Source organism: Daphnia pulicaria, unplaced genomic scaffold (assembly GCF_021234035.1).
Source record: "Daphnia pulicaria isolate SC F1-1A unplaced genomic scaffold, SC_F0-13Bv2 h1tg000195l, whole genome shotgun sequence".
Lineage (NCBI taxonomy): Eukaryota > Metazoa > Arthropoda > Branchiopoda > Diplostraca > Daphniidae > Daphnia > Daphnia pulicaria.
The window spans coordinates 15,001-25,000 of NW_025804877.1; the positions used below are offsets into that span (position 1 = coordinate 15,001).

At 49.9% G+C, this 10,000-nt stretch overlaps 3 non-coding genes across 3 annotated transcripts in view; all 3 read left to right on the forward strand.

Annotated features, from left to right (window-relative positions):
• Positions 1-3,472: 3,472 nt before the first annotated feature.
• LOC124319771 lies at positions 3,473-5,767 on the forward strand. Its single transcript, XR_006913461.1, has one exon. It is a non-coding gene; the product is annotated as a small subunit ribosomal RNA (ribosomal RNA).
• A 936-nt stretch (positions 5,768-6,703) lies between these two features.
• LOC124319770 lies at positions 6,704-6,856 on the forward strand. Its single transcript, XR_006913460.1, has one exon. It is a non-coding gene; the product is annotated as a 5.8S ribosomal RNA (ribosomal RNA).
• Positions 6,857-7,497: 641 nt separating this feature from the next.
• LOC124319772 overlaps positions 7,498-10,000 on the forward strand; it is a 4,575-nt gene continuing 2,072 nt past the window's right edge. Inside the window, exon 1 of the ribosomal RNA XR_006913463.1 lies at positions 7,498-10,000. This exon is cut by the window's right edge and continues 2,072 nt beyond it. This is a non-coding gene — a ribosomal RNA (large subunit ribosomal RNA).

Consider the following 10,000-nt stretch of genomic DNA (forward strand, 5'->3'; position numbering starts at 1 on the left):
TTTCGTACAGTTACTGCCCGGAACATCCACTACTTTCCTATATAGGGAAGAGGTTGTCGAGAAAGAAAAAGTTGAAAAATTTTCTAAGTCCTAAAATTTCCAAGACCGGTTTTTGGTGGTGACCGGGCGGCAGTTGAGCGGGCGGCCCGGCCTGAGCTCAGGTGAATGTCCGGCAAAAATTCGGAAATCGACTTTTTCGTACAGTTACTGCCCGGAACATCCACTACTTTCCTATATAGGGAAGAGGTTGTCGAAAAAAAGAAAGTTGAAAAATTTTCTAAGTCCGAAAAATTGAAAAATTTTTCTAAGTCCCGACGACGTGGTAGTGACGTGGTTGGCGGGACTTGGACGTATAAAGGCCGATGAAAAAAAATGGAAATGGAAATGAAAATTTCTCGATTTCCGACGACGGTGTTTGGCAACGACTCTCTCGCCCGGCCACTGGTCGGCGCGAGAGAGGAGTGAGCGAGACCCGTCGATTCGAAAAGAGAAGCCGTCACACCGTCGAGGCGTGGCGGCTCTCAAGTGGGTTGGTCGGGCGTGTCGTGATGACTCGCGACCGTAAAAAATTCCCACTCAAATTCTCCCATTTCCGACGACGGTGTTTGGCAACGACTCTCTCGCCCGGCCTCTGGTCGGCGCGAGAGAGGAGTGAGCGAGACCCGTCGATTCGAAAAAAAGCCGTCACACCGTCGAGGCGTGGCGGCTCTCAAATGGGTTGGTCGGGCGTGTCGTGATGACTTGCGACCGTAAAAAATTCCCACTCGTCGAAAATTTTCTAAGTCCCAACTTTGAAAACGACGGTTCCTGAAAGTCGGCTGGCGGTTGGATGGGGCAATGTCCCCGTCCAATCGCTAAAAATGAGCCGGAAAACGGAGACATTATGCGGCGGAACATTAGTGGTTTTCCTTAGTATAGAAGAGGTCTCGATTCCTAAACTCGGAAAAATTTTCAGAGTCCCAAAAATTTTCGAAGTGTCGAATAGTTTGGTTTCTCGAATTGAAAATTTTTTTCAAATTTGCGACATTACGACAAGCAGCGATTGTAAAGCCCGGTCCAAATTTTTCAAACGAGTCTTACTTCTTGTTAGTCCGCCTGGCCGATACCAAAGAATGGCCGACCGTCGACTATCGGGCGAATAGACGGGTGAAAGAAATAAAGTCGAAGCCGGTGGTTGGATAGATATCGAAGGGAAGGCGAAAGAGGCGAAAAGGAAAGCGCGAAATTTCTTTAGTAGCTTCGACGCAAAAACTTTGGTATCGACGGGGAGCTTTGGGAAATGAAACGAAGACGCAGAATGGGAAGTTGTCCGGTTCGGCGTTAGTTGTAGTTTCATTTCCACCGTAGCTGAGCTCCTTTCCGCCCGCCACTTCACATGATTTTAGTTTCGATTCCGTTCGATCGCGCTTGCACTGTCTTTGTTTTTTTTTCACTGCTTGGATCGCGGCTTTGCTCTAACCAGTTTAGCCCCATGCGATCAAAAAGTCTTAAAAAAAAAAACCGTTGAACGGAGACGAACTCGATGAGCTGTCGGTGTGTGAAATATCATTCCTTCGGTAAAACCGTTTTCGAAATTTCCGATGGTCGGTATATGTAAAAATATATCCGAACCGCGATGTGGACGGGAATTCAAACGCCCGCTTCACCGATTGGTGCGACAGCTGAGAAGCTCGTCACTCGATCCAACGACTCTTGGTCGAAAAGTTCAGAAGAGGTGCGCGCGTCAAACATTTTTTTGGTTTCGGACGTTTCGTTTCTTCGGCACGTGTGGTTTGTCTGTGGCCGTCTGTGAGAGAAATCGGACGCTTGTTCTTTGTTATTTTACCGTAACAAGACAAGACGGGAAAGATTCTTTCTTCCAAACTTACGGCATCATAACCATCAGCGTTTACCGTCAGCGACGATACGGAAGAGAAAAGAAAATGGTGCGCGTCTTTTCACTTTTTGACACCGTATCAAAAAAAATTACCGTTCAGGCGGAAATGTGTGTGTGTGTGTGTGAGCCGAGAGATAAAAAATAAAAAAGCCACCAAACAGAACGCTTTCAAATTATTTCGTGCGGCGTGCGCATATTTCACATTTTGCCGTTTGACGGAAGCTCGTTGTGTGGAACACAGAAGTGGAGATGGACGGAGTTGAAGGGGGGCGAAGACGGCCCGGTCGGACAAAGTCAAGAGATTGAAATATACGAGAGAATTGGGTGGAAGTGATGGCAAATCTATAAAATTCAAAAATCGGATGAGATGCGAGGACCGCAAAATGTGGCGTCGACTCTGACTCTCTTTTACTACGAACTTCCCTTCGACGGAAGATATCGAGAGCTGAGCTGAGCGCCCGCTGAGTATGGCCGGCGTAATTACAAACGAGTTACGGTTGGAGCTATATCGATTGTACGTATCCCGAACGTTCATCGAACAAGCCAGATCAACTCGGCGCCCGGTAAGATGTACGCTCAGTTATGGCCATGACACACGAAGGGAGAATTCAAACGGCTGTGAGTGTACGGCCCGCCCGGAGTTGTGTGTAGGCAGTGACCTCTCAAGAAAAAACGTAAAAAAATTTTTTTTGACAGTCACCGGTCTGCGACAAGTAATCAGTACGAAACTTGGGTGCAATGCAAAAAACATTTTGAGAATCCTTGCTTGACAACAACGAATCTAACACGATAAAAAAACGATCCCCATCGGTGTACCGCTTGCTTTTCTCGCGCTTCGGCGCAGAATCGCTTATTCAGCTGCCCTTGGAATATGTTCGTTTCGTGCATACTTGATCTCGGTCATTCTTCGGTGAACTCTTAAAGAATTGCGCACTTTTATAGGGGTAGTCTGGTTGCTTGTCTCGACTTGAAATGATTTGTTTTTTTCCGCCCATGACTTTCTATACGATGCCTCTATGCTGGCCTCTGACCGCGGTTGTTCCGAGTTTTCTCTTTCTCTTCGAAAGTCTTTGCGGAAAATTCTGCCTCGTGTGACCGTTGAGCGGTGAGGTGTGTGTGTGTGTGTGTGTCGTGCGGGGTGATGCGAGAGTGTGCCTCGGCGGTGGAAAAATAAAAATAAAACTCTGAGCCCACAAAAATTTAAAAGATGTATGCTTGTCAGCTTAGTAAAGCAGGCTTGACTTATGAGCATACAGCACGCCACATATGACCGTCGAAAACCGTAATACGGGAAAAAAAGTTGATGAATATATCAAGACCGGTCGAATGAATCCGATTCACTTTGGGCTCATAGACCGTTGAATGGTCTTTGACTTTGGAAATTGAAATGAAAAAAATCCAACAAACGGATCGGATCGGTGTTTCTCTTCACTGGGACTCGCTGTGACACGCCAGGCGTTGCGATCAAAAATTTTAGTTTCCGAAGAAAAAGAAAAAAAAACGAAAAACGTGTTGATTTGGTGTGTGTTTGGTGATGCGTGGGCGAAATAAAAACCCGCAACTCGCCGGATGCATATCAAACAAACATACACGAAATACCTGGTTGATCCTGCCAGTAGCATATGCTTGTCTCAAAGATTAAGCCATGCATGTCTAAGTACAAGCCGCTAGACGGCGAAACCGCGAATGGCTCAATAAATCAGTTATGGTTCCTTAGATCCACTCCATCCTACTTGGATAACTGTGGTAATTCTAGAGCTAATACATGCACTCGAGCCTCGACTGCGGGCTTTCGGGCTCGCAGAAGAGGTGCTTTTATTAGATCAAAACCAGTCGGGGCCGGGCTTTCGGGCTCGCGCACCGTACCAATTTTGGTGACTCTGGATAACTTCACGCCGATCGCACGGCCTTCGCGCCGGCGACGTATCTTTCAAATGTCTGCCTTATCAACTGTCGATGGTAGGTTACGCGCCTACCATGGTTGCAACGGGTAACGGGGAATCGGGGTTCGATTCCGGAGAGGGAGCCTGAGAAACGGCTACCACATCCAAGGAAGGCAGCAGGCGCGCAAATTACCCACTCCCGGCACGGGGAGGTAGTGACGAAAAATAACGATACGGGACTCTTCCGAGGCCCCGTGATTGGAATGAGTACACTTTAAATCCTTTAACGAGGAACCATTGGAGGGCAAGTCTGGTGCCAGCAGCCGCGGTAACTCCAGCTCCAATAGCGTATATTAAAGTTGTTGCGGTTAAAAAGCTCGTAGTCGGATGTCTGTCTTCGGCCGGGCGGCGCCGCTCTGAATCAAGGGTGTTGCGTTTCACGCTCTGGGAGCCCGGGTGTCAAAGCCCGACTCTCTTCACGGTCGGACAACATCGCCGGAGTGGTGGTCGGTGCGTCGTTGTTGTATCTGCGGCCAGAGTTGGAAAGTTCTTTCGGGTTCTTTTTTAAATTTTGGTCGTAGTTGACTCGATTCGCTCCACCCAGTCAATCGTTCGGGGTGCCCTTCACCGGGTGTCTCGGGCGGCCGGCAACGTTTACTTTGAACAAATTAGAGTGCTCAAAGCAGGTGTATCCCAACGCCTGAATATCGCAGCATGGAATGATGGAATAGGACCTCGGTCCGATTTTGCTGGTCTTTTACTTTTGGACCCGAGGTAATGGTCAATAGAGACGGACGGGGGCATTCGTACTGCGGCGACAGAGGTGAAATTCTTGGACCGCCGCAAGACGAACAACAGCGAAGGCATTTGCCAAGAATGTTTTCCTTGATCAAGAACGAAAGTTAGAGGTTCGAAGGCGATCAGATACCGCCCTAGTTCTAACCATAAACGATGCCAACCAGCAATCCGTCGGAGTTACTCCAATGACTCGACGGGCAGCTTCCGGGAAACCAAAGTCTTTGGGTTCCGGGGGAAGTATGGTTGCAAAGCTGAAACTTAAAGGAATTGACGGAAGGGCACCACCAGGAGTGGAGCCTGCGGCTTAATTTGACTCAACACGGGAAACCTCACCAGGCCCGGACACTGGAAGGATTGACAGATTGAGAGCTCTTTCTTGATTCGGTGGGTGGTGGTGCATGGCCGTTCTTAGTTGGTGGAGCGATTTGTCTGGTTAATTCCGATAACGAACGAGACTCTAGCCTGCTAAATAGGTGACGGGTTTTATCAATTGAAACCGAAGGGAGTACGGAGGCGTCGGGATCAGGTGGCGGCGATTCGGGTCTCGGTGGGACTGGTTCCTTTAGTGAGGCAATCTCTCGGCTTGGTTTCGTTGTGCTTTGTTCGTCGGGTGTACGGCCTTCACGGGTTGGTTGCCTGGCGGATGAGGTATGGCGGGGCTTTGTCGGGAATGTCTCGCGGGGGCTGGCTCTATTGTTATTCGGTCGTCGTCATCCCCGGCGATACCTTCTGCTCTCGCGTCCGTCACGCAGTCTTCTTAGAGGGACAAGCGGCGTCCAGCCGCGTGACAGTGAGCAATAACAGGTCTGTGATGCCCTTAGATGTCCTGGGCCGCACGCGCGCTACACTGAAGGAATCAGCGTGTTTCACTCTCCCTGTCCGAAAGGACCGGGTAACCGCTGAACCTCCTTCGTGGTTGGGATTGGGGACTGCAATGATCCCCATGAACCAGGAATCCCTAGTAGGCGCGGGTCACTAGCCCGCGTCGATTACGTCCCTGCCCTTTGTACACACCGCCCGTCGCTACTACCGATTGAATGATTTAGTGAGGCCTTCGGACGGGCTTGTCGGGGTGCCGTCGAGTGGGGAGCAATCTCTGCCCGTGCGGTGCCTACCAACGGCGAGACTGAAAGATGGTCGAACTTGATCCTTTAGAGGAAGTAAAAGTCGTAACAAGGTTTCCGTAGGTGAACCTGCGGAAGGATCATAAACGAACAAGACAAATGTTTTGCGCATATGGCTTTGGTTGAGCACGAAACAACTAAAAGTTGCAAAACAAAAAAAACCCCATCAAAAGTCTTTCGGCGTAAGACATCGTATGAACTATGTGTGGGTTGACGGAAGAAAATCATTTATTTTGAACGGGTATCAGGCGCTCTGATGCGCGGTGGTTTAAAGCGGATTCGCCTTTTCAAATTGATTTTTCTTTCCTCTCGGCTCAAAAAAAAACACAAAGTCTTTCGATTTGGTCTATGGCCGTGAGCAAATTCTTCCTGCTTCGATGGTGAATGTCTCTATAGATTCATTCGACCTTTAGCGGCGCTCACAGTGTTGACGTTAGTAGAGTGAAGAATACGATAGCCCGCCTGGGCCGCGAGTACCGAAGGAACAATAAAGGAGATTTTATAAAGTCTTAGTCCCTAAATCAAACACTTTGAAAAATAAAAACTCGGTGGATGGAGAGTCGGAAAAAAAAAAAAAAAACATCAAGATTTTGAACGGGTATCAGGCGCTCTGATGCGCGGTGGTTTAAAGCGGATACGCCCAATCGAAATTGTTTTTTTTTTGTTTCTCTCTTCGTCTTCGGGATTTTTTGATTCTCGGTGGGGGACGAAAGTGTGAGACTTTACTCTGGACGTTCTTTTCGGGCGTAGATACTCGTGGTTGCGTGCGTGTGCGTCGTATAGACTAACACTCCAAAGCCCGACACTATGCCGTTGAAAACCGAATGTTTTTTAAGCTTGCCCTTCGCCCTCTCGATGAAGTAGGAAGAATTCAAAATCACAATAACACACTAAACCCAAATTCTAGTACGAGTGTTTATCGGAACATTTTCTTTCTGGCTTTCTTTCTCCGCCCTCGCATTCATTTGCTTGGGCGGGTTGGAGAAAAAGAGAGAAGAAAACGAATATGTCGTTTTATATACGACCCTGAACGGTGGATCACTAGGCTCGTGGATCGATGAAGAGCGCAGCAAAGTGCGCTAATCCATGCGAACTGCAGAACACATGGAGCATCGAAATCTTGAACGTAAATGGCGGCCCAGCTTCTCGCTCGGGCCACATCTGACTGAGGGTCGGTCGAATGATGAACGAACAGAGATTTTTTCAGTCTTGGTTTTGCATGTTGGGTCGCGGCGAGATTTATTTTTCACCCGGCCTGACCGCATAAAAGCTCCCGAATCTCTAACGTCTGGGTGCCGCGCGACTTAAGTGTCCGCGATGCCTCAAATACAAAAAAGGGGGAAAAATAAAAGAAGGTTCGCCCTGTTTTGTTTTTTTCCTCTCTATTCAAAAGAAACCTTTTTCGATGGCAAAACAGATGGGAAATTTTTGAGCCAACTCAAAAAAAAATTTTAGAAATAAACACATCTTCTCGAACAAGGTGTCGGCTGCGTGTGCGCGATATACCGCTTCAACGCGAGTTTAGTTGTGTGTGTGCGCCGGGCGTGTCGAAGTGTCGACCACCGCGAATTATCACTCACTCTAACCGCTCGTTATGCAAGCTTGGTTCGCGCACGACGCGTTGTTTCAATACAAAAAGCCGCAGGACGCCCTGTCACTTTTCGTAAATTAATTTTTGCGAATAACGAGAGACTCGCTTTATTTCGAAAAAAAAAAATTTGAACCGGCAATTATTCAATCTTTCCCGGCTTTAAAACGCCAAAGTCTGCCGAGCTAGATAAAGTGTTGTCTCCTTTTGAAAACAAACAATTCATTCTGACCTCAGTTTAGATGAGACTACCCGCTGAACTTAAGCATATCAGTAAGCGGAGGAAAAGAAACTAACAAGGATTCCCTTAGTAGCGGCGAGCGAACAGGGATGAGCCCAGCACCGAACCTCGCGCCCGGTTGAGCGGGTGCCGAGGAATGTGGTGTTCGGGAGGATCGTGCGCGTCTGTCCGGTATCTATCGTCCAAGTCTCCATGAACGGGGCGAGCAACCCACAGAGGGTGTCAGGCCCGTAGATAAGACGAGCCGAGACCGTGCATCGGATCCCTTCCCAAGAGTCGGGTTGCTTGAGCGTGCAGCCCTAAGCGGGAGGTAAACTCCTTCTAAGGCTAAATATCGCCACGAGACCGATAGCGAACAAGTACCGCGAGGGAAAGTTGAAAAGAACTTTGAAGAGAGAGTTCAAGAGTGCGTGAAACCGTTCAGGGGGTTAAACGGGTGGGCCCTCGAAGGTCGAACAAGTCCCCGCTCCCGGCACTTGGTTGTATGCCCTTAACGCTGCATGGAGACTGCCTGAATTGGCGGCTCTCTTGCATAAGTCGTTCTGCGATCGCAATAGCCACGCCAAGGTCCGCAAGTGGGGGGCCTAGTAGGACTCCGCGACCGACTGGGTGTCTGTTACACGGGGCGTCCGTTAGCGAGTTTCGTGGTTACCTTCGCGGGTGCCGCGATGACGAGCGCGGCGTTTCCCAACAGTACTGCCCGGTCGTGACCTGTCTCCTCCCGGGAGGTGTCGTAGCTTTTTTTTGTAAAAGAGAAAAAGTTGCGGTGCTCAACCTGTGGAGGCCCAGAGCGGAGAGTAGAAGTCGGGTCCCACCCGACCCGTCTTGAAACACGGACCAAGGAGTCTAACATGTGCGCAAGTCGTCGAGAAATTATCAAACTAAACTCGCGAGGCGCAATGAAAGTGAAGCGGCCCCGATGAGGGTGCATCCGCGAGGGGTGATCCCGTCTCGAACAGAGCGGGCGCAACCCCAGGGCGTCCGAATGCTCGCGAGATCTTTCCCCCTTAAAAGGGTTTGGTCGAGTCGGCCGGACGAACCCAGAGCGCACACGTTGGGACCCGAAAGATGGTGACCTATGCCTGGCCAGGACGAAGCCAGGGGAAACCCTGGTGGAGGTCCGCAGCGATTCTGACGTGCAAATCGATCGTCGGAGTTGGGTATAGGGGCGAAAGACTAATCGAACCATCTAGTAGCTGGTTCCCCCCGAAGTTTCCCTCAGGATAGCTGGTGCTCGCAAAGAGAACAAACGGAGTTTCATCCGGTAAAGCGAATGATTAGAGGCCTTGGGGTCGAAACGACCTCAACCTATTCTCAAACTTTCAATGGGTGAGAAGCCCGGCCTTTTTCCTTGATTGAGGCCGCGGCAATTGATTTGAATCTGAGCGCCCAGTGGGCCATTTTTGGTAAGCAGAACTGGCGCTGTGGGATGAACCAAACGCCCGGTTAAGGCGCCTAAACGACGCACATTTCGGATCCCACGAAAAGGAGTTGGTTGCTAAAGACAGCAGGACGGTGGCCATGGAGGTCGGAATCCGCTCAGGAGTGTGTAACAACTCACCTGCCGAAGCAACTAGCCCTTAAAATGGGAGGCGCTATAGCGTCGTGCCTATACCGGGCCGTCGGTCGGCAGAGCGAATAACGTCCGTGTCAGCTCGAAGAGAGCGACGGCGCTGAGGCCCCGACGAGTAGGGGGGTCGCGACGGTGAGCGTAGAAGGGTTGTGGGCGTGAGCCTGCCCGGAGCCGCCGTCGGTGCAGATCTTGGTGGTAGTAGCAAATACTCCAGAGGGATCCTGGAGGACTGACGCGGAGAAGGGTTTCATGTGAACAGTGGTTGGACATGAGTCAGTCGATCCTAAGCCGCAGGCGAAAGCCGACCTAGTGACGGGCGTGATGTGTTGCATCTATCGTATGAGTAGCGGGCGTGGTTGTGGTTGAGTCGTGTGTCGGTGATTCTTCTGTGGTGTGCGCGAAGAGAAAAAATCTAAAGTTGCGGGGTCAAAGAAAACACATGAATAAGAAAGCTTGTGAGAATGATAGAAGGTTAAAGAAGTGTCTTTTTCCTTTTTTTGATTTCTCTTAGCCGGTATTTGATTGTTTTTCTCCCGTCTCTTTTATTTTCCTAGTACCGTTCATCGCGTTATGGCATCGCATGCTTCTTTCGCAGCGCCTTCGAAAATATGAAACCATGTATCGTATAACGTGAGACGCCACCCAGGTTAAGGCGAAAGGGAATCCGGTCCTGATTCCGGAACCAGGCTGCGGCTACGTCCGCGATAAAACGACTTTAACCCTCGTAATGTCACGGTCGCGGTAACGCGACACAAACCGGAGAAGCTGCCGAGAACCCCGGGAAGAGTTTTCTTTTCTGCTTGAGGGACCGAGACCCTGGAATCCCGTCGCGGGGCGAGAGGGTTATGGATTTAGCTGTCAAAGGCTATCCCGAAGAGCGTCGCGTTTCTGCGACGTCCGTGGTCGTTCTCGGCTGG